This window comes from Oncorhynchus mykiss, chromosome 2, assembly GCF_057628025.1.
Source record: "Oncorhynchus mykiss isolate SJ-2025 chromosome 2, ASM5762802v1, whole genome shotgun sequence".
Lineage (NCBI taxonomy): Eukaryota > Metazoa > Chordata > Actinopteri > Salmoniformes > Salmonidae > Oncorhynchus > Oncorhynchus mykiss.
Genome location: NC_143023.1, coordinates 42,958,427 through 42,983,395, shown reverse-complemented (window position 1 = coordinate 42,983,395; position 24,969 = coordinate 42,958,427). Strand labels below are relative to the sequence as shown.

General features: G+C 42.2%; 1 long non-coding RNA gene across 1 annotated transcript; it reads left to right on the top strand.

The window, feature by feature from the left end:
* The first annotated feature begins 18,355 nt into the window (after window positions 1–18,355).
* LOC110490218 (uncharacterized) lies at window positions 18,356–21,136 on the top strand. Its single transcript, XR_002468679.3, has 2 exons — window positions 18,356–18,736; window positions 20,971–21,136. It is a non-coding gene; the product is annotated as an uncharacterized LOC110490218 (long non-coding RNA).
* The last annotated feature ends 3,833 nt before the right edge of the window (window positions 21,137–24,969 follow it).

Genomic DNA, 24,969 nt, shown 5'->3' with positions numbered 1-24,969 from the left:
ATGGTCGAATAATAATAAGGCAGAACAGTTGAAACTGGAGCACCAGCACGGTCAGGTGGACTGGGGACAGCAAGGAGTCATCATGTCAGGTAGTCCTGGGGCATGGTCCTAGGGCTCAGGTCCTCCGAGAGAGAGAAAGAAAGAGAGAAGGAGAGAATTAGAGAACGCACACTTAGATTCACACAGGACACCGAATAGGACAGGAGAAGTACTCCAGATATAACAAACTGACCCTAGCCCCCCGACACATAAACTACTGCAGCATAAATACTGGAGGCTGAGACAGGAGGGGTCAGGAGACACTGTGGCCCCATCCGAGGACACCCCCGGACAGGGCCAAACAGGAAGGATATAACCCCACCCACTTTGCCAAAGCACAGCCCCCACACCACTAGAGGGATATCTTCAACCACCAACTTACCATCCTGAGACAAGGCTGAGTATAGCCCACAAAGACCTCCGCCACGGCACAACCCAAGGGGGGGGGGGGGGGGGCGCCAACCCAGACAGGATGACCACATCAGTGAATCAACCCACTCAGGTGACGCACCCTCTCCAGGGACGGCATGAGAGAGCCCCAGTAAGCCAGTGACTCAGCCCCTGTAATAGGGTTAGAGGCAGAGAATCCCAGTGGAGAGAGGGGAACCGGCCAGGCAGAGACAGCAAGGGTGGTTCGTTGCTCCAGAGCCTTTCCGTTCACCTTCCCACTCCTGGGCCAGACTACACTCAATCATATGACCCACTGAAGAGATGAGTCTTCAGTAAAGACTTAAAGGTTGAGACCGAGTTTGCGTCTCTGACATGGGTAGGCAGACCGTTCCATAAAAATGGAGCTCTATAGGAGAAAGCCCTGCCTCCAGCTGTTTGCTTAGAAATTCTAGGGACAATTAGGAGGCCTGCGTCTTGTGACCGTAGCGTACGTGTAGGTATGTACGGCAGGACCAAATCAGAGAGATAGGTAGGAGCAAGCCCATGTAATGCTTTGTAGGTTAGCAGTAAAACCTTGAAATCAGCCCTTGCTTTGACAGGAAGCCAGTGTAGAGAGGCTAGCACTGGAGTAATATGATCACATTTTTTGGTTCTAGTCAGGATTCTAGCAGCCGTATTTAGCACTAACTGAAGTTTATTTAGTGTTTTATCCGGGTAGCCGGAAAGTAGAGCATTGCAGTAGTCTAACCTAGAAGTAACAAAAGCATGGATTAATTTTTCTGCATCATTTTTGGACAGAAAGTTTCTGATTTTTGCAATGTTACGTAGATGGAAAAAAGCTGTCCTTGAAATGGTCTTGATATGTTCTTCAAAAGAGAGATCAGGGTCCAGAGTAACGCCGAGGTCCTTCACAGTTTTATTTGAGACGACTGTACAACCATTAAGATTAATTGTCAGATTCAACAGAAGATCTCTTTGTTTCTTGGGACCTAGAACAAGCATCACTGTTTTGTCCGAGTTTAAAAGTAGAAAGTTTGCAGCCATCCACTTCCTTATGTCTGAAACACATGCTTCTAGCAAGCGCAATTTTGGGGCTTCACCATGTTTCATTGAAATGTACAGCTGTGTGTCAGTAGTTTAGTTGGAATAGGGTCCAGTATGCAGCTTGAAGGTTTAGAGGCCATGATTATTTTCATCATTGTGTCAAGAGATATAGTACTAAAACACTTGAGCGTCTCTCTTGATCCTAGGTCCTGGCAGAGTTGTGCAGACTCAGGACAACTGAGCTTTGAAGGAATACACAGATTTAAAGAGGAGTCTGTAATTTGCTTTCTAATAATCATAATCTTTTCCTCAAAGAAGTTCATGAATTTATCACTGCTAAAGTGAAAGTCATCCTCTCTTGGGGAATGCTGCTTTTTAGTTAGCTTTGCGACAGTATCAAAAAGGAATTTCGGATTGTTCTTATTTTCCTCAATTAAGTTAGAAAAATAGGATGATCGAGCAGCAGTAAGGGCTCTTCAGTACTGCACAGTACTGTCTTTCCAAGCTAGTCGGAAGACTTCCAGTTTGGTGTGGCGCCATTTCCGTTCCAATTTTCTGGAAGCTTGCTTCAGAGCTCGGGTATTTTCTGTGTACCAGGGAGCTAGTTTCTTATGAGAAATTGTTTTAATTTTTAGGGGTGCAACTGCATCTAGGGTATTGCGCAAGGTTAAATTGAGTTCCTCAGTTAGGTGGTTAACTGATTTTTGTCCTCTGGCGTCCTTGGGTAGACAGAGGGAATCTGGAAGGACATCAAGGAATCTTTGTGTTGTCTGTGAATTTATAGCACGACTTTTGATGTTCCTTGGTTGGGGTCTGAGCAGATTATTTGTTGCAATTGCAAACGTAATAAAATGGTGGTCCAATAGTCCAGGATTATGAGGAAAAACATTAAGATCCACAACATTTATTCCATGGGACAAAACTAGGTCCAGCGTATGACTGTGACAGTGAGTTGGTCCAGAGACATGTTGGACAAAACCCACTGAGTTGATGATGGCTCCGAAAGCCTTTTGGAGTGGGTCTGTGGACTTTTCCATGTGAATATTAAAGTCACCAAAGATTAGAATATTATCTGCTATGACTACAAGGTCCGATAGGAATTCGGGGAACTCAATGAGGAACGCTGTATATGGCCCAGGAGGCCTGTAAACAGTAGCTATAAAAAGTGATTGAGTAGGCTGCATAGATTTCATGACTAGAAGCTCAAAAGACGAAAACGTCTTTTTTTTTTTTTGTAAATTGAAATTTGCTATCGTAAATGTTAGCAACACCTCCGCCTTTGCGAGATGCACGGGGGATATGGTCACTAGTGTAGCCAGGAGGTGAGGCCTCATTTAACACAGTAAATTCATCAGGCTTAAGCCATGTTTCAGTCAGGCCAATCACATCAAGATTATGATCAGTGATTAGTTCATTGACTATAATTGCCTTTGAAGTAAGGGATCTAACATTAAGTAGCCCTATTTTGAGATGTGAGGTATCATGATCTCTTTCAATAATGACAGGAATGGAGGTGGTCTTTATCCTAGTGAGATTGCTAAGGCGAACACCGCCATGTTTAGTTTTGCCCAACCTAGGTCGAGGCACAGACACGGTCTCAATGGTGATAGCTGAGCTGACTACACTGACTGTGCTAGTGGCAGACTCCACTATGCTGGCAGGCTGGCTAACAGCCTGCTGCCTGGCCTGCACCCTATTTCCAAGATTGGTAAACCCTGTTGAAGTGTATAATTGTAATACATACATGCAGACACAGAGTCATTCAAAGACTGGTAGTTGATACTCCTGGTATTGGATATGACTGAAAACTAATCTCAAAGACATTCATACCTGAACTGCACATTTATTTGCCAAGGTAGAGTACATGATCAGTGAATTTATTAAAATGTACAGGCTACAATGTGGGGATCTCATGTATGGTAATAACATGTATATACGACTTGCATCCTTGGCACAAAGTTTTATATTATATTCTACTCAATCCATAGGTTTCATTGATGTCATTCAGACTGTTTTGAAGTTGATACAACTGGCTATGATAGCTGAGGTTCATAGCTAGGTTCTGAACTAATATGTATACCAAACGTTTGGGTCAATACACAGATCGACTAGATAGTTAGTTACACATCCATAGGCATACAGGTATTTGTATCCTCCAGTGCACAATAAGCAAGAACATAGCTAGCTACGTTATTTAATCTATCTGCATGGCATATCAGCAAGGCAAGCTTACAAAATTGTACATTCAATTTGCAATAAATACTTAACAAGCTAGCTAGATTCTATACATTAAGGTGACCAGATTTCTGAAATTACAACCGGGGACATTTCCAGTTCGGCGGTCAATATATCATTAAAATATCCAATGTTATTATCTATGAAATAAAAAAGGGGGACAATTCCGGTCTAACAGGCACACTGATAGAGAAAACAACTATATTACAGAAACACTACAGACAAGACAGAACTGTCTGATCTGAACAGTCATTCAGTGGTCCTGGTAGTCTGGGTAGAATAAGAGCAGAAGAGAAGTGAAAATTTAAAAAAGACAAGTCTATGTGAAATACTTAACATAATAAAGAAATAAAATGAGATTATATTATGTAGTTACCACCTATACCAACCTAATCTGTATATTTCTCAGAAGAATGTATCTTATTCAGCATTGCTTTGTCTTGGCCAGCATCTCCATGAATTCCTGGCAGGGGAGGTTGAAGTTTGTCTTCACAATAAGCATGGCCTTGATGGTAGGAACAGTGAACCTATTTCTTGCTGATGTCCATATATCATTCATTTTGGAGAACACGCTCTCGACTGGTGCATTACTTCCAGGTAAACACATGACAACAGATGCTAATCTAGCCAGGTTAGCGTGTGGGATGTCGTTCTCTTTGAAGTGGGTAACCACCGTGCTCCATCTCTGACTAAGCGGTGTCTCCGATGTTTTCCATTCTTCAATCGATTTCTCCCCCCCCCCCCCCCTTAGGAACTCTTGCAAGCCAGTAACCTCGTCACACAATGCATCCTCATTGATGGTCACATTGGGGCACTTTTCCTGCAGTGTGGCTGCTACCTTCTGGATCTCTTCACGCTGAGGTTGCCTTTTTAAAAGGAGACAATGTAAATATTTGAGATTATCTGTGTGCTTTCCCCAATGCCTGCAAGTAGTTCACAGCCGAAGTGAAGAATGATTGGGATGGTTTGAGAAAGCTCTCTTTAGACATTGCACCATTTCCCTCTAGCTCTCTCAGAAGTCCTCTGACCAAAACTGGAATGAAGTTGTCATCACGTCTTGCAGTCAATTTTGCCTCTGTTTCTCAGAATTGCAGCTGACTCCACAGCACAGTGGTCCTGGCCTTCAAGCATCTTGATCGTGTCACTGAATACGGTCAAGTTTCCATGGACAAAGTCCAGCTAAAGTTCAGTCAGTGGATCTTCGAACATTGTTCGCAGGACAACAGGGCATTTGTCTACAGAAAGAAAAAAGGATTTCAATGGCACATTCCTTTTCAGCACTCTTTCTAGAGCAGGATGCATGGACAGCCAGTAAACATTGCTGTGTCCTAAAATGTTATGGTACTCCTGGCCAACAAACGCTCTTTCTTTCTACTCTGACGGTGAAAATATGAAAATATCTTTGTGAGCAGGTACTCAACATCAAGGGGAATCATATCCAAAGCTGTTCTGGCCGTGTTATGAATGATGTGGGCAGGACAACCTAAGCCAATCACCTCCCGCTGCAGAGCATTTTTAACTTTGGTATGGACATTGACCCTCCCCAGCCTATTCAGTCCTCCAAAGTTGGTATTTGTGTTGTCGGCAGAGAATGCCACGACTTTGTTTTGCAAGTTACATTCTGCTAAACTTTAGGAACCCATACTCAAGGATAAACCAGACTTGTGGAGGTCTACCATTGTTTTTCTGAGGTCTTGGCTGATTTCTTTTGATTTTCCCATGATGTCAAGCAAAGAGGCACTGAGTTTGAAGGTAGGCCTTGAAATGTATCCACAGGTACACCTCCAATTGCGTCAAATTATGTCAATAGCCTATCAGAAAATTCTAAAGCCATGACATTTTCTGAATTTTTCCAAGCTGTTTAAAGGCACAGTCAGCTTAGTGTATGTAAACGTCTGACCCACTACAATTGTGATACAGTGAATGATTAGTGAAATAATCTGTTTGTAAACAATTGTTGGAAAATTAAATGACTTGTGTCATGCACAAAGTAGATGCCCTAACTGACTTCCCAAACTATAGTTTGTTAACAATACATTTGTGGAGTTGTTGAAAAATGAGTTTTATCCAACCTAAGTGTATGTAAACTTCTGACTTCCACGGTATTTATATGTACATATTCTTATTAATTCCTTTACACTGTAGCTACTCTCGCATTAACATCTGCTAACCACGTGTATGTGACGAATACAATTTAATGTGGGAGGCCCGGGTGCACAACTGAGCAAGAGGACAAGCACATTAGAGTGTCTAGTTTGAGAAACAGACGCCTCACAAGTTCTCAACTGGCAGCTTTATTAAATAGTACCCGAAAAACACCAGTCTCAATGTCAACAGTGAAGAGGCGACTCTGGGATGCATGCTGGTCTTCTCGTCAGAGTTGCAAAGAAAAGGCCATATCTCACATTGGCTAATAAAAAGAAAATATTAATATGGGCAAAATTAACACAGACACTGGACAGAGGAAGATTGGAAAAATGTGTTATGGACAAGCTAACATAAGTTTGAGGTGTTCGGATGACAAAGAAGAACATTTGTGAGACGCAGAAAAAAATGTAAAGATGCTGGAGGAGTGCTTGGAGGAGTGCTGTCAAGCATGGTGGAGGTAATGTGATGGTCTGGGGGTGCTTTGGTGGTGGTAAAGTGGGAGATTTGTACAGGGTAAAAGGGATCTGTGGACGGTGCTTAATTGGAGCCAATTTCCTCCTACAACAGCTCCAAACTATGCAATAACTATTTAGGGAAGAAGCAGTCAGCTGGTATTCTTTCTATAATGGGTGTGGCCAGCACAGTCACCGGATCTCAACACTATTGAGCTGTTGTAGGAACAGCTTTACTGTATGGTATGTAAGAAGTGCCCATCAAGCCAATCCAACAAATTGAGAACTAGAATGTCTGCAAGGCTGTAATTGCTGCAAATTATTCTTTGACAAAAGCTAAGTTTGATGGACACAATTATTGTCTTTGCTATATTTCCTATTCATTTTTCAACACATTTCATGAATGTTTTCATGGAAAACAAGGACATTTCTAAGTGACCCTAAACTTTTGAACGGTAGTGTCTATACAGTGGCATGAAAAAGTATGTGAACCCTTTGGAATTACCTGGATTTCTGCATAAATTGGTCATAAAATTCAATCTGACAACAATAAACACAAACAGTGTGCTTAAACTAATAACACACAAATGAATGTATTTTTCTTACCTATATTGAATACATAATTTAAAAATTCACAGTGTAGGTTGGAAAATGTATGTGAACCCTTAGGCTAATGACTTCTCCAAAAGCTAATTGGAGTCAGGAGTCAGCTAACCTGGAGTCCAATCAATGATATGAGATTAGAGATGTTGGTTAGAGTTGCCCTGCCCTATGCAAAACACTCACAAAATTTGAGTTTGCTATTCACAAGAAGCATTGCCTGATGTGAACCATGCATCGAACAAAAGCGATCTCAGAAGACCTAAGATTAAGAATTGCTGAGTTGCATAAAAGCTTGATGTTCATCAGTCCACGGTAAGACAAATTGTCTAAAAAGAAAGTTCAGCACTGTTGCTTCTCTCCCTATGACTGGCCATCCTGCAACAATGACTGCAAGAGCACAGCGCATAATGCTAAATGAGGTTAAGAAGAATCCTAGAGTGTCAGCTAAAGACTTATAGAAATCTCTGGAACATCTCTGTTGACGAGTCTACGATACGTAAAATACTAAACAAGAGTGGTGTGCATGGGAGGACACCACATCTGAAGTTCGCAAAAGAGCACCTGGATGTTACACAGCGCTACTGGCAAAATATTCTGTGTACAGATTAAACTAAAGTTGAGTTGTTTGGAAAGAACACACAACACTGTGTGGAGAAAAGAAGGCAGAGCACAGCACACCAACATCAAAACCTCATCCCAACTGTAATGTATGGTGGAGGGAGCATCATGGTTTGGGGCTGCTTTGCTGCCTCAGGGCCTGGACAGCTTGCTATAATCGACGGAAAAATGAATTCCCAAGTTTATCAAGACTTTTTGCAGAAGAATGTAAGGTTATCTGTCCGCCAATTGAAGGTCAACAGAAGCTGGGTGATGCAACAGGACAACGACCCAAAACACTGAAGTAAATGGCTTCAACCTATGACAATACGCCTTCTGGAGTGGCCTAGTCAGAGTCCTGACCTCAACCCGATTGAGATACAGTGGAATGACCTTGAGAGCGGTTCACACCAGATATCACAAGAATATTGCAGAACTGAAAGAGTTTTGTAAACAGGAATGGCCCAATATTCCTCCTGACCGTTGTGTAGGTCTACAGAACTACACAACTACAGAAAATGTTTAGTTGAGGTTATTGCGTCCAAAGGAGGGTCAACCAGTTTTTACATCCAAGGGTTCACATACTTTTTCACCCTGCACTGTGAATGTTTACACTCTGTGTTAAAGACATAAATGTATAATTGTTTGTGTATAATTAGTTTAAGCAGACTGTGTTTGTCTACTGTTAACTTAGATGAAGATCAAATTGTTGATCCATCCTCAGTTTTCTCCTACCACTGCCAATAAACACTGTAATTGTTTTAAAGTCAGTATTGGCCTCATGGTGAAATCCCTGAGGGGTTTCCTTCCTCTCCTGCAACTGAATTAGGAAGGACGCCTGTAGCTTTATAGCGACTGGCTGTATTGATACAGGGAGAACTAACAGAGTAGAAAGCTAATGACTTTTAAATGAGCAATGGTGTAGTTCCTCCATTTAATCCTCACAGGAATGATCTACAGAATACAAAACCAAATCAAACAGCCCATAATAGTACAAGCACAGCTTGTCATACATAATAAGTTGTAGGAGCGCTGAACATCTTTGATACAACTGACCTAGCTATACGCAGTTTCAAATGAATAAATACATAAATGGTTGACTACCAAAAAGCGGTTCTCCACAACTATACACACGGTTAATTTCAGTATATTGAAGGAAAAGTAGGCATCAATGGACCTACCCCAATTCCTCTACGAGCTATAAAAGGTATCTAGAATGTACTAATGGTGTTATGTGGAAGTAGATAACACCCCCTTGTGGCCAACAGCATTACCTTCAGTGTAATGTCATGTTACAGATTAGTAGTAGTCTATGATAAACGACCAGTCCAAGGGATATATGGTTTCATGCCACTAGTAGCACAGGCAAAGGTCACTTCAAGGCAAAATTACAACTTGCATTGCCTACAAGCGGTATCATCTTACACTTCTAGAAGTTCTGTGCTTCAAACATAATGTAAACCCTTACATATCACATTAATCTGTACCTTACTTCTCTATGACAAAAACATAATGTGACATTACAGTAAATATACATGAGGAAAAAGAGGGAACCAGGCATCACATTTCAAAATGTGTTAATATGTATTAACTGGCCTCAAACACAGAAGAAACTCAGCAGGCAGTAGTGAATTTGTATTCATGCTTAAATGAGAATAAATGTAAAAAGAACATTCAAAGGCCAATCAAAAATGCAAGCTCACGATGAACTCTTTTCTTAAAGCACATGCTTATTTAGCTTGGAAAGTCAAAGTCTAGTGCCAGTCAGTTCAAACAGAATACCATAACAAATTCTCTCTGCCTCACTGACACTCTCTCTTAAACATAGTGAGAAATAAATATACAAAAGCAAGTCTGAGTTTAAATCCAACAATCAATCTGAACACTTTTTGAGCCTAAGAAGAAGAAAAAAAAAAAGAGGTCCAACAGATTACGATGTCTGTAGTGGGAAACAATAGCTCTTGTCCCATCCAATCAAAATGAGTCACTGTCTCAACTGCAGTCAATGACTAAAAAAAATATAACAATATCCACGACATGGCCGATCCAAAAGCCAATTGAGCAGAATGGGGGGTGGAAAGTAACTTCAAAGAGCACTTTACACTGGGAGACCCTGGATGTTTTCACTACAGCTAAGACCAAGAGCATATGAAGCTAGTTTGCCCAAAACCCTACTTATCCACTAACAAAAGCCCTCTCACACACCCCTATTCTGCCATAGGTGTATGAATTATTTGCATAAGAGGTAATACAACAGAGTACATAAAAGGCAAAGAGACTTCTTCCTTAGTTATTATGCTGGAACACCAGCCATGCAATTAAGTGCATATGGCTTGAAGCTTTGTGAAACAAATGTTCTATGAATCAGTGTTTATAAGAACTTTTATCAAATAGTTGTGCTTGTCAGTGTTACCAAGTTTAACTTGCTACCAGCAGGAGATCTTTCCTTTGAGGAATAAAACAGTCTATGAAAATAAATGTTTGCCAGCTAATTCATCACCAACAATACAGGGGGAAAAACTGGCTTAAGTCTGGCTTAAGTTTAGAAGAAGACGCAGTAAGTGCCATGAAAAAGTTAATGGTTAATAAAAAAGCACTTGCAAAGGTTCATGGCAGTGTAGCCACTGTAATGTGTTCCAGGGATCTGTGTGGAAGGGGAATGTTCTCTGAAGCAGTCCTACTGGAGCCACTGCGTGCGCTCAGTGCAGTGGGATGAAGCCCATGTCAGGAGCGTCTCCCAGGATGATGGTATTGTGGGGGAAGGAGGGTGAGGGGCAGGCCAGATGGAAGGCCGGCTTGTTGGAGTGCAGTGAGGGTCTCTTGCTGCTGCTCACAGGGGGACAGTCCATGGACGGGGCCTGGCGCCCTGAGCACTCTGTGGGGGGAGGCCCATTGGCAGACCCAGAGCAGCCCGTGGGAGGAAACCCAGAGCAGCCGGTGGGGGGATGCACATCAGCAGACCCTGAGCAGCTCAAAGGGGGAGCCCAAGCGAAGGAAGAGGGGGCTGGGGACCTGAACTCGGGTATAGCTCTCAACGCCTGGCCAGGGGCAGTCTTGGGGGTGCCAGGGGGCCACAGGCCCTGGAGCTCAGAAGAGCGGATCACCCTCGCCAGAAGGTCCTTAGTCTTCGGTGTGCACTGTGTGAAGAAAGGAGGAATGCAGAGAAGTCAAGAAAAAGGGAAATGTGAGAAAAGGAAAAAACGAGGGGATATGAGGAAGTGAGACGGACAGCAATGGTATGGCAGAACATGGTTAATGAAGGGAAATGCACAGGAGCTGAAACAAGCATTCGTTTGGAGCAGCACAAGTGAGATTGATGTGAGCGCAATAGCTAGGTTAGGTGTGACAGCATGGCATTGTGGAGAAAGAGTGAGTAACCCATCCAGTTAGCATAGGACAGGGAGAAACAAAGACAAAAGAGACAATTCGACACAAAGCTTGGGGAAGCTTCCCTTCCCTCTTCTGTTAGGGGAATGAGGATATGTAGGACAGGACAAGGTGTATGGTTGATAGGATAATTATGTTCTCCAGGTACAATTAAATTATATTACTCTGTCTGCAAACCAGAATTTGTCCTGGTCGAATGAAACAGACGGAGGCCCAGTCTACCACAGTTAAATGTTTATTCACGGGAACGTTCTGGAGTCAAGAATACAAACAATTCATTTTATACTGACTTCTCACGCCCACACATACACACAAACATACGCACACACGTCCTGCTACGCACACACTGTCTGTCTCACTTCCCAGCCGACAGAGATAGTGACTTTGTCCTTGAAACATACTCCCCGTTCTCTCCCAAATCTCTAGTCAGGTCGGCACCAAGCTCAGACAGTCTGTGTTTAAAATACCATAAAGGCATATTGTTTTACCCTAATTCTAACTAGGACTACACATTTATTGATTATAATTTCATACATTCTAATCAATTCCATACAATTATACGTTTCAGGGCGGAATATTCTAATCATTCAATTAACAGACAATTTTCACCTATCAATGGTTCCCCTTGGGTCACCGGGGTTGACAAGATGGGCTTGTTTATACCAGGGAAAGTATCCATTATTAGCACCAGCAAGGAAGGCAATAATGAGAATACCAGTATCCCAACACAGATATTTCTCACAAATTGTGATGTCATTTCACAGTTACTTATGATAGCAGCCACACATGATGAACATGCAAACGGCACAGATGACAGCAAAAATAAATGTGTGGTGATGGGTTGGAGCTTGAGCCCTACTCTTACCATCGACCCTCTACATGTGAAAGTTAACCGTTAGGCTGTGCAGGACAGAGCAAAACCTATAGTGAGGTGGAAGGGACACATCACAAAACTGGGAGTTACACACAGTGGATCACAGAGATCTGTCAGTTTAGTCCTTGTATAAAAGGAGAATCACTCAAATATTAAAAAGCTACTATGGGAGAAAAGGCATCAGGACTGCAGGATAAACTGATGGTAATATGGAGTTACTGAAACACATATTTTTTTAAATAAAAAAAATCAATGAATAAAACAGATAAAGATCATTACTAAGCCAAGATGAAGGAAACTTACACCAGAGGACAACCTTAAAAATACATATTTATTTAAGATAAGAACAATTCAAAAGTATGCCTCTACAATGCTCCATATTACAGGAAAAAATATAGCATTCAGTAGGGTGTCCACCCACTCTGCCCAGAGTGGGTGAAAACACTTTGGTTATGACATTTCACTTCCTTATGTTATAAAATCAATTTTACCAATATGATTTGTCATGTTCTGAATCATTCAGTGGCGTCTTTCTAACGTATTATGAACATTATATCTAAAAAGTCTGATTTTGTAAGCTAATGCATCTGATAATAAGCACTGAGGTCAGTTGACAGAGCAGTGCAGCTTTCGACAAAACTTAAGGATTTTACATTTTTTGGTCGTTGTCTTATAAGTTGTTTCCGCGGGCTGCAAATAGCTAAAATAGCATCACACGAGCTGAATTAAATGTAAAAGACTGAAAATAAAGAGCTTGCAGAATGCTCAGTGCTCCATTGACATTTCACAGAGTCTTTGAAACGAACAGGAACTTTGCAATAATATGAAAATACTACATCATGTCTCAAAATCTATATATATATACATAAAAATCCAATTAACTTCACAGATCTTCATTGTAAAGGGTTTCAACACTGTTTCCCATGCTTGTTCAATGAACCATAAACAATTAATGAAAATGCACCTGTGGAACGGTCGTTAAGACACTAACAGCTTACAGATGGTAGGCAATTAAGATCACAGTTCTGAAAACGTAAGACACTAAAGAGGCCTTTCTACTGACTGAAAAATACCAAAAGAAAGATGCCCAGGGTCCCTGCTCATCTGTGTAAACATGCCTTAAGCATGCTGCAAGGAGGCAAGAGGACTGCAGATGTGGCAAGGCAATAAATTGCAATGTCAGTACTGTGAGACGCCTAAGACAGCACTACAGGGAGACAGGACAGACAGCTGATCGTCCTCGCAGTGGCAGACCACGTGTAACAACACCTGCACAGGATCGGTACATCCGAACATTACACCTGCGGGACAGGTACAGGATGGCAACAACAACTGCCTGAGATACACCAGGAACGAACAATCCTTCCATCAGTGCTCAGACTGTCCGCAATAGGCTGAGAGAGGCTGGACTGAGGGCTTGAAGGCCTGTTACAAGGCAAGTCCTCACTAGACATCACCGGCAACAACGTTGCCTATGGGCATAAACCCACCGTCGCTGGACCAGACAGGACTGGCAAAAAGTGCTCTTCTCTGATGAGTCGCGGTTTTGTCTCACCAGGGGTGAAGGTGAGATTCACGTTTATCGTTGAAGGAATGAGCGTTACACCGAGGGCTGTACTCTGGAGCGGGATCGATTTGGAGGTGGAGGGTCCGACATGGTCTGGTGCGGTGTGTCACAGCATCATCGGACTGAGCCTGTTGTCATTGCAGGCAATCTCAACGCTGTGCGTTACAGAGAAGACATCCTCCTCCCTCATGTGGTACCCTTCCTTGCAGGCTCATCCTGACATGACCCTCCAGCCATACTGCTCGTTCTGTGCGTGATTTCCTGCAAGACAGGAATGTCAGTGTTCTGCCATGGCCAGCGAAGAGCCCGGATCTCAATCCCATTGAGCACATCTGGGACCTGTTGAATCGGAGGGAGATGGCTAGGGCCATTCCCCCGAGAAATGTACGGGAACTTGCAGGTGCCTTGGTGGAAGAGTGGGTTAACATCTCACAGCAAGAACTGACAAATCTGGTGCAGTCCATGAGGAGGAGATGCACTGCAGTACTTAATGCAGCTGGTGGCCACACCAGATACAGACTGTTACTTTTGATTTTGACCCCCCTTTGTTCAGGGACACATTATTCCATTTCTGTTTGTCACATGTCTGTGGAACTTGTTCAGTTTGTCTTAATTGAATCTTGTTATGTTCATACAAATATTTACACATGTTAAGTTTGCTGAAAATAAACGCAGTTGACAGTGAGAGGACTATTCTTTTTTTGCTGAGTTTACATATATGGACGAGCGATGTCAGAGCAGACCTGACTAAGATACAGTAGTATAGAATACAGTATATACATATGAGATGAGTAATGCAAGATATGTAAACATTAAGTGACAATCGATCCATTCCTTAAAGTGGCCAGTGATTTCTAGCCTATGCCTATAGGCAGCAGCCTCTGTGCTAGTAATGGCTGTTTAACAGTCTGATGGCCTTGATAGAAGCTGTTTTTCTGTCTCTCTGTCCCAGCTTTGATGCACCTGTACTGACCTCGCCTTCTGGGTGATAGCGGGGTAAACTGGCAGTGGCTCGGGTGGTTGATGTCCTTGATGATCTTTTTGGCCTTCCTGTGACATTGGGTGCTGTAGGTGTCCTGGAGGGCAGGTAGTTTACCCCCGGTAATGAGTTGGGAAGACCCTCTGGAGAGCATTTTTTTTTAACCTTTATTTAACTAGGCAAGTCAGTTAAGAACAAATTCTTATTTACAATCTATTGGGGCGGTAGGCAAATTGAAGTGGGTCTAGGGTTTCCGGGATGATGCTGTTGATTGTGAGCCATGACAAGCCTTTTCAAGCACTTCATGGCTACTAACGTGAGTGCTACGGGGCGGTAGTCATTTAGGCAGGTTACCTTTGCATTCTTGGGCACAGAGACTATGGTGATCTGTATGAAACGTGGGTATTACAGACTCGGTCAGGGAGAGGTTGAAAATGTTAATGAAGACAGTTGTCAGTTGGTCCGCACATGCTCTGAGAACACGACCTGGTAATCCTTCTGGCCCCGCGGCCTTGTGAATGTTGACCTGTTTAAAGGTCTTGCTCACGTGGCCTACGGAGAGCGTGATCACACAATCGTCTAGAACAGCTGGTGCTCTCATGCATGCTTTAGTGTTGCTTGTCTCGAAGCGAGCATGAAAAGCATTTGGCTCATCTGGTAGGCTCGCGTTACTGGGCAGCTCGCCATATCCAACAAATGTCAGAGCCGGTGTCGTTCGTAGGATTCAATCTTAGTCCAGTTTTGACACTATGCCTGTTTGATGGTTCGTCTGAGGGCATAGCAGGATTTCTTATAAGCGTCCAAATTAGTCTCCTGCTCCTTGAAAGCGGCAGCTCTAGCCTTTATCTTGTTGTGGATGTTGCCTGTAATCCATGGCTTCTGGTTGGGATATGTACGTACAGCCACTGTGGGGATGACGTCCTCAATGCACTTATTGATGAAGCCGGTGACTGAGGTGGTATACTCCTTAATGCCATTGGATGAATCACGGAACACATTCCAGTCTGTGCTAGCAAAACAGTCCTGTGGCATAGCAGTCGCGTCATCGGACCACTTCAGTACTGAGTGTATCACTGGTACTTCCTGTTTTAGTTTTTGCTTGTAAGCAGGAATTGGGAGGGTAGAGTTATGGTCAGATTTGCCAAATGGAGGGTGAGGGAAAACTTTGAATGCAGGTGGTCTAGAGTTTTTATTTATATATATATATTTTTTATTATGTTTTTCCCTTCACACCCTCTGGTTGCACATGGTGGTTTGGATCATAACCTATAAAATGTACAATTTATTTCCTCTAATTGAAATTGTGCGATTGCAAGCTTTGCTAGCAAACAGTACGTCACTGTTGCCAAAAATACAGGACCTGTTCAGCAGTAGTAGTTAAATGTTTTCTGTAGACGGAATCGTGTCAGGTCTGTGCAATAATCAAACACTTCAGAATTGAACAGTAACATGCAGATGAAGTATGATCATTTCCAGCTAATAAAGTTTGTAGCAATATTGTAGTAGTTTAGAGACCTGAGAATTCTTCATTACGGAACCAAATATTAATGTAAAGAAATTCTACTAACTTTGATAGTACACACGTAATAATATTGAAAAACAATATTAACTGTGTATCAGAACAATTGTAGTGTCATGGATCGAGGCACACCTTGTTGTCCTCCCTGGTCTCATTGCATATTGACAGGCTACATGTCTGTTTATGAACTGATGAGCATTTATGAAATATTTTTCAAAAACCTTTTTTGTAGAAAAGATTGGTAGAGCATGGCAGTTGCAACGTCAGGGTTGTGGTCAAGTACGAGAAAAAACAAATGAAGCACTGCAAGTCACTCTAGATAAGTGTCTGCTAAATGACTTAAATGAAATAATTACAGAGTGGCTGCGGTTCGGAATTCTCTGGGACAGGTATTTTCTGGACTAAAGATGCTGAGATTTCTGCGCATGTGCAGGAACCGCTACCACTTCCCTTTGAGTCTTTTTAGCTACTGCTCAGTGCTTACACCCTCCATGACTCTGCCCGCTCTTGTACATGAAAGACTGTTTGAACAAATTGTCATTCTTTGTCTGTTGTAACAGCAGTCTATTTGCAAACATAAGCAAAGCAATATCTACAGTACCAGTCAAAAGTTTGGACACCTACTCTTCCAGGGTTTTTCTTTATTTTTTACTATTTTCTATATTGTATAATAATACTGTATAGCCAAAAAAAGTGTTCAACAAATCAAAATATATTTGAGGTTCTTCAAAGTAGTCACCCTTAGCCTTGACGGCTTTGCACACTCTTGGCATTCTCTCATCCAGCTTCATGGAGTAATCACCTGGGATGCATTTCAATGAACAGGTGTACCTTAAGTTAATTTGTGGAATTTCTTTCCTTTATGCGTTTTGTGCCAATCAGTTGTTGTGACAAGGTAGGGGTGGTTTACAGAAGATTGTCCTATTTGGTAAAAGACCAAATAAGTAAAGGGTAACAACAGTCGATTATTACTTTAAGACATGAAGGTCAGTCAATACGGATAATTTCAAGAACGTTGAAAGTTTCTTCAAGTGCAGTCCCAAAAACCATCAAGCACTATGATGAAACTAGCTCTGAGGACCGCCAATGGAAAGGAAGACCCAGAGTTACCTCTGCTCCAGAGGATAAGTTAACTGTACCTCAGATTGCATCCCAAATAAATGCTTCAGAGTTCAAGTAACAGACACATCTCAACATTCACTGTTGAGAGGAGACTGCATGAATCAGGCCGTCATGGTCGAATTGCTGTAAAAAAAAAAATTTAAAAACACTACTAAAGGACACCATTAAGAAGAGACTTTCTTGGGCCAAGAAACATAAGAAGAGACTTTCTTGGGCCAAGAAACACGAGCAATGTACATTAGACAGGTGGAAAACTGTCCTTTTGGTCTGATGAGTTTGGAGATTTTTGGATCCAACCGTTGTGTCTTTGAGAGAAGCAGAGTAGGTGAATGGATAATCTCTGCATGTGTAGTTCCCACGTGAAGAATGGAGGAGGAAGTGTGGGGGTGCCTTGCTAGTGACACTGTAATTTATTTAGAATTCAAGGCACACTTAACCAGCAAGGCTACCACAGCATTCTGCATTGATACGCCATCCCATCTGGTTTGGGCTTAGTGGGACTATCATTTGTTTTCAACGGGACAATGACCCAACACACCTCCAGGCTGTGCAAGGGCTATTTGACCAAGAAGGAGAGTGATGGAGTGCTGCATCAGATGACCTGGCCTCCACAATCACCCGACCTCAACCAAATTGAGATGGTTTGGGATGAGTTGGACCGCAGAGTGAAGGAAAAGATCCCAACAAGTGCTCAGCATATGTGGGAACTCCTTCAAGACTGTTAGAAAAGCATTCCTCAGGAAGCTGGTTGAGAGAATGCCAAGAATGTGCAAAGCTGTCATCAAGGCAAAGGGTGGCTACTTTGAAGAATCTAAAATAAAAACATATATTTTTGTTTAACACTTTTTTTGGTTAATACATGATTCCATATGCATATTTCATAGTGTTGTCTTCACTATTATTCTACAATGTAGAATATAGTCAAATAAAGAAAAACCCTTGAATGAGTAGGTATCAACTTTTGACTGGTACTGTATGTACACAGCATATCAAAAAAGCTAGACACAGACACACAGTCAATAGCGATCTAATGTGCAAACATTGGCTATTGGGAGGCAGAGTTATTTTTTTCAGCAACTCTGGCTATATGACAGCATAACTATAAAGATTACCTCACACAAAACGCGGATAGTTTTGCCCCCATTCTTGCGCTATTGCAATATCAGTTACAACAGACAGCTTTCATAATACAATTTTGGAATGTTACTTAAAATCGCCACCATTTTTATTTCTGCTGAAAAAGGAATCAGAGACATAAGCTACATCATTATGGCCGCATTTAACACAGGCATCCCAATTCTGATATTTTCTTCACTAATTGGTATTTGGACCAATCACATCAGATATTTTTCAGAGTTGATCTGATTGGTCAAAAGACCAACTAGTGAAAATAAAAATCAGAATTGGGCTGGCTATACAGTGAGGGGAAAAAAGTATTTGATCTTCTGCTGATTTTGTACGTTTGCCCACTGACAAAGAAATGACCAGTCTATAATTTTAATGGTAGGTTTATTTGAACAGTGAGAGACAGAATAACAAAAAAATCCAGAAAAATGCATTTCACGACAATTTGCCCTCACAAACTAGATTATTGATTCTGTCTGCGGAGCTTTCCAGTGAGGGTCTGCGAGGAAAAACCAGTGGCACATTTTATGAAGGGTGAGGGAAATTCCCGTCTGACCATAAGACGACGAGGACCTGCCCAGACCCTTAATGTGAGCTGCCCAGGAGGAGACACATCATCTGCAAACAATTGAGGAACACGGCGACTGAATTTTCAGTAAGTCAATTTAAATGAATTTGTATAAAAATACAAGTAAAGATGCTGAGGGACTATAGATGCTATAGGGACTGTAGACGAATGATCTGTTTTCATTATGGGGAACAATGAAAGGCCCACAAAGTAGATTGCAGGCTGAGTTTATTTTATGTTAAAGGGACAGTGTACGTTTATCACAGTTGTGTGTGTCTAATGGCAGGGTGTTTAAGAAGTATTTTGGGGAGACAATTTGGAGAAACACAAATGTAAGACATGAAACATCAAGGAAATTTAAAACGAATTATTTGAGTTTGAGGGGATTATCATAATTATTAGGTTTTGTTTTTGTAGTAAACGTTTGGGTTAAGGGGATTTCCATGTTCCCAGAGACATGATATCTTAAAGGGGTACACTCACATATGAAATATTAGAAGTTTTTATTTTCTGAGTCTTAATTAAATAGGTGAAATCTTTTGATAAAGGAATGTTGTTTAATATAGTAAGAAACACTTCTTTGGAGGGGTGGTATGACTTATGACCTCCATTGTAACTTTCCTTTGTGGTCTGATCAGCCTCATTGGATGAAGAATCTAGGGTAATTTGTAATACTGATATTAAGGTAATTTAATACAAAAAGGCAGTGAAATTTACATTATAGTGTCAATATATTTTCGCTGATGAATGTGGTGTGAAAATGAGCTAGGATAAGTTTTAATTATGGTAGACTCATGTTAAGTATTTGGGACATATTTTGAACCAACAGGGCAGGGAAGAAATTGAGATATTTGTGTTTGGTTTTGACACCTGTGTACAGGAGTGCCAGTGTACCTGTGTAATGGGGGAGGGTGTCCGTATGGGGATTACATGATAACCAATTTGGGACTGTTCTGGGATTGGAGAAGAGGGTATCCTTATAGCATAGGGGATCCCACAAAGGTGGATAGGTTTTCCATGATATGGGGAAATCCTGGGAGCACTGTTGAACTTTGTAAAGGTGATGAAATCCTACTAACCATCAAAACTATTAAAGCTCTCTGATGCAGGCACTTACACCCTCGGACTACAAAGGACTGGGACAGATACGATGGGTGTGTTTTCTATTAAGGTGCTGCCAAAACCACAGAGGTCCCAGACGAACCAGAGCCAGACACACTCCTCTACCAGCCCTGGACCGCACCTGCCACCTACCACCACTGTGTCAAATCCCATTCAGGTAATTAACGTTAGAGACTATTCAGCTATTGATCAATTAGGCACAGAGACTGGTTTTGATGGTAGTGACAATTTGTGGCAGTCCTATATGAGGTATACGTATAAGAACCTGAAAGGAAAGGACGGTGGGTGTTAAGGCATATGGGGGCAACCACAGTTGCATCACGGGTACAGGTAATGGCATTGATTATGGGAGATTGCCTGAAGCTGATTGCAGTAGTAACATAACCATTAATGCCACTTGGCCAGTTGCAGGCCTAAACCAAACTAGTGGTCTGGCTGATGTGTGGTGGATCTGTGGACCCAAAAATAGTACTGAGACCCATTCTTAGAGGAGACTGGCAAGGTACGTGTGCTCTGACCAGTTTGATAATTCCACTGACCATTGTTGATGTTACTGCTGAGCAGCTGTTGGGTTCTGTATCCAGGGGACCTGAAAACATTCCATCCGATGAAAGACAGACGTAGTGCTCCATGGACGGAGGATGGAGTTGACATACACACTAATCTGTTGGGGGTGCTTGTTGGGGTTCCTCATGAATGTCAGGCATTAGGTAGGAACGATGGACTCTGGCACTTACTACCTATTATGGGTCCAGCCATAGTGGATGCTAGACAGACTGCATGGATTAATTATATCTACTATAATTAACAGCGTTTTGTGAATTACTCCCGTGATGCACTCACTGGTATGTCTGAACAGCTTGAGGCCACATCTAGGGTTGCCAGACAGAATAGACTTGCTTTAGATATGCTTCTTGCCAGTCAGGAGGGTGTCTGCAAGATGTTCGGTGAACAATGTTGCACGTATATTCCTAATAACACCAGTACAGATGGTAGTATATCTAAGGCCCTTAGTGGGCTTGATGCACTATTTGCTGAGATGAGGACCATGGCGGGGGTGGAGGAGTCTGGACTGTTCTCTTGGTTGGGAGCCTGGTTTGGTAAGTACACTAGTATGGTGGTTACTGGATTTCTGACCCTAATTCTTGTATTTTTTATTATTGATGTGTTGTGCTGCTTGCATCATACCGTGTTTTAAGAAGTCTGTTACAGATGTGGTGAAGGCTTCAGGCATGATGCCTTTGCTTGATGCTCCAGTTGGAGATGCTGATACTGAATCAAGCTTTCAGGGGAGGATGGGACTGACTGAGGATGACCCATGGTATGCTGTGGGTGAGGTAGTAGAATAAATATTACACCACCACAGTTCCTTCTTTTACATTTTTGTTATATGTTAAGTTCTTTCCAGTATGTTTGTTCTCTCTGTTGTGAAGGTTTGGAGTCCCTGGGTGGCATGGTGCCCACCTGGTGCAGGATAAGAGTAGCTGAGAGGACCAGATGGTTTATAATAATGCTTTGCTCTGCTTTACTCTGTTTTCCATGACCAAAGTTTTATCCTACATCTTAAATGTCAATAAACAATAAAGTTGTATCCTGTTTTTGTCAAAAGGGGGAGACAAAAGCATATATCACTTGTTGATTTTTTTTCTATTTTTCTGTAAAAAAAAAAAAAAAATTAAGTTAATAAACTTTTTATTATTTTCATGAAATGCTATTAACATATTACTATGTTGGGACCGCTGACAAAAAAGGCTAATGAGTGACACCCTGGCGGGTGTCAAAAGGGGGACTTAAATTTAACACTATTTTCTTTTATTCTGTTTTTAAATGAGCTGTTGTTCTCTTTTGACATGAGGGTTTTAAGTTCTTAGGTGGCTGGTAGCCAATCTAGTACATAGTGGGATCGAATGGAGGACATGAAGGTATTTTAAACCTTGTAACTGTTATATGATTCATTGCTGAATTTTTATTCACACCCTTTGGGGTGTGAAAAAGGTGGATTGTGGGATTCTGTGTTTTACATTATAGCCATTACCATATATATGATTAAATATTATCTTATGTTGGTTGTGTGAGGTATCTGCATTTGTGCACTGGAGCATCATTATGAGATTAAACAACTGCTTGCTACTTGCCTGTTTGTGTGTGTGACAAGAACTGAGTAACATGGTGTGACCTGCATGTTGCAAAACTGTAGATAACAGCCCAGCAGATGCTTTGTCCTTGTGTTTGTATGTAACAATATTGAGCACATGGTGTGACTTGCTGTATCTTACAAAGTTGTGATAGGGAGGGGTGGTCATCGAGGTTTAACTGAGATGGAAAAATACTGAACAACACAATAGCAGGAACTGAGCAACTGTTATAACTAGGCTGCGATACCAGAACAGTAAGAATCTATACATCGACGGAGGGAGGACTCCAAGAAGCTCCAAGAGGCGGGGACCCGGCTGAGTGCCTGCGATAGGCTGAGCAAGTTTAATCCACGCCCAGCCTCTACTGTGATAGGCCAACAGACGGGTTGGACCGATGTCCATCACAGTATAAGAACACTGTTTACATACATCCTGTCAGTTCTCTGTTCTGCCCTGCGTGGTATTACAGTGAGCCCTTATATACGAAAGTTTCATTTGCCATTTATTACTTCGCTAATAAAAAATACATAGTATACAATCGGTGACTCATTGTTATATTTATCCTGATACCAGATTCGAATTTACGCAACTCTAACACTAGATGACATCACAGCACCAATTTACCCTGCTTTGGTCCCCGACATAGTGGTTTTGGCCCCTCTCCCGCCGCACCCCACTCCCCTTGTGCACCATTTATGTGATTTATGTTGCAGACAGATTCTCCCGCTCTCCTTTGGCTACTTCCCCCCCTCAATTCTGCCACAAATGAAACCATGGGTGTCAACACTCCCTAAGGGTAGCTTGAAACGTAGCTGAATGTCACTATAATCTTTTACCCCCCCACCCCAAAAATAGCTGAAGGGGTCTGAACTCACTAAATAGGCTATAGGGGGCTTGCATTTGTGTCACAAATCATCTAGCAACTGCGCCAGGCGCCATGTTGGAAGACCAGAGTCAGTGTGTTCGATGCCTCCAATGGTCCACTTGACTAGCTGCGTTCTGCTACCACTGTAAACTTCGGGAAGATAGAAAAAATGTGCAAAGGACCCAGAAAACTGAGGCAGTGGGAGAACCTAGAAAATTATCAAAAATTATGTATTATTAGCTAGCTTTGGCTACCGTAGTTAGCTAACTTTACATACTGTATGACTAGCTAAGTGAATTAAATATCACCAGCTTGTTAACTTTATATTAGCTAGTTAGCTAGCTATCTTAATGTATTTATCGTTGTAACTAAATGCATTTGTAGCTAGGTAGGTAGCTAGCTAGCTAACAACCATGGAATAGGATGAAGGGATTAGCTAGCAGTTCCAGCTGTCATAGAAGGGAGAGTAGGCTACTCTGGATAGGGCAGGTGAGAGGACATTGTAAAAATATTCTCCAGTTCCTAGAGAGAAAAACTGAGGACAGAGTGAGATAGCAACATACTATTCAGGGCTGTCTAATTTTAGTATAATGCTGCCTGATTCTTTGTGATGTTTTCTGTCCTCAGAGAGTTGTCTGCAGAGGTCCCAATGAATGTCCCAAGAGAATAAGGGTACATCCTTGTATACCATGGATTATATGTGTACCTATGTTGGCAAATTTTGTTTACAAAAAAAAAAGTTTCAAAGTCACACACAATGTATAAATCTATTACAACTGGAGCCGGCCAACCCTGCTGGGTGTGCACGCTTCTGTTTCAGCCCAGCACTAACACGCCTGGTTCAATATATCAAACTTAATAATCAAGTGTGCTATTGCTGGGCTGGAATGGAAGTCTGCTCACCAGGAGATCAGGGATCAGTGGCGCGAGGTTGGTCACCTCTGGTATTGACTTCTTGGGTATGATGCTACAAGCATGGCACACCTGTATTTGGGGAGTTGCTCCCATTCTTCTCTGCAGATCCTCTCAAGCTCTGTCAGATTGGATGGTTAGCGTCGCTGCACAGCTATTTTCAGGTCCCTCCAGGTAAGTCCAGGCTCTGGCTGGGCCACTTAAGGACATTGAGACTTGTCCCGAAGCCACTCCTGCGTTGTCTTGGCTGTGTGCTTAAGGTCATTGTCCTGTTGGAAGGTGAACCTCTGCCCCCAGTCTGAGGTCCTGAGCGCTCTGGAGAAGGTTTTCATCAAGGATCTCTCTGTACTTTGCTCTGTTCATCTTTCCCTCGATCCTGACTAGTCTCCCAGTCCCTGCCGCTGAAAAACATCCCCACAGCATGATGCTGCCACCACCATGCTTCCCTGTAGGGATGGTGCCAGGTTTCCTCCAGACGTGACGCTTGGCATTCAGGCCAAAGAGTTCAATCTTGGTCCGTGCTGGGGCCTATCCTGTTTTTAACTTACATGCTCCCTCTCGGGCCAAATCCTCAGACTATAACAACTGCTATGCTAACAATACCCAGGTTTACATTAACACCAAACTGGACACCATCTCTGCTCCAGTAAAACTCAGCAGCTGCCTAGGGCATGGATGAGAGAGAACTACCTCCAGTTGAACAGTAGCAAGACTGAGGCTTTGCTTATTGGGACACCCAAGCAGGTCACCAGTGTTGGAAACATTTGCCCTTTAATCAACAGCCAGGCCATCTACAGTGCCTTGCGAAAGTATTCGGCCCCCTTGAACTTTGCGACCTTTTGCCACATTTCAGGCTTCAAACATAAAGATATAAAACTGTATTTTTTTGTGAAGAATCAACAACAAGTGGGACACAATAATGAAGTGGAACGACATTTATTGGATATTTCAAACTTTTTAACAAATCAAAAACGGAAAAATTGGGCGTGCAAAATTATTCAGCCCCCTTAAGTTAATACTTTGTAGCGCCACCTTTTGCTGCGATTACAGCTGTAAGTTGCTTGGGGTATGTCTCTATCAGTTTTGCACATCGAGAGACTGAAATTTTTTCCCATTCCTCCTTGCAAAACAGCTCGAGCTCAGTGAGGTTGGATGGAGAGCATTTGTGAACAGCAGTTTTCAGTTCTTTCCACAGATTCTCGATTGGATTCAGGTCTGGACTTTGACTTGGCCATTCTAACACCTGGATATGTTTATTTTTGAACCATTCCATTGTAGATTTTGCT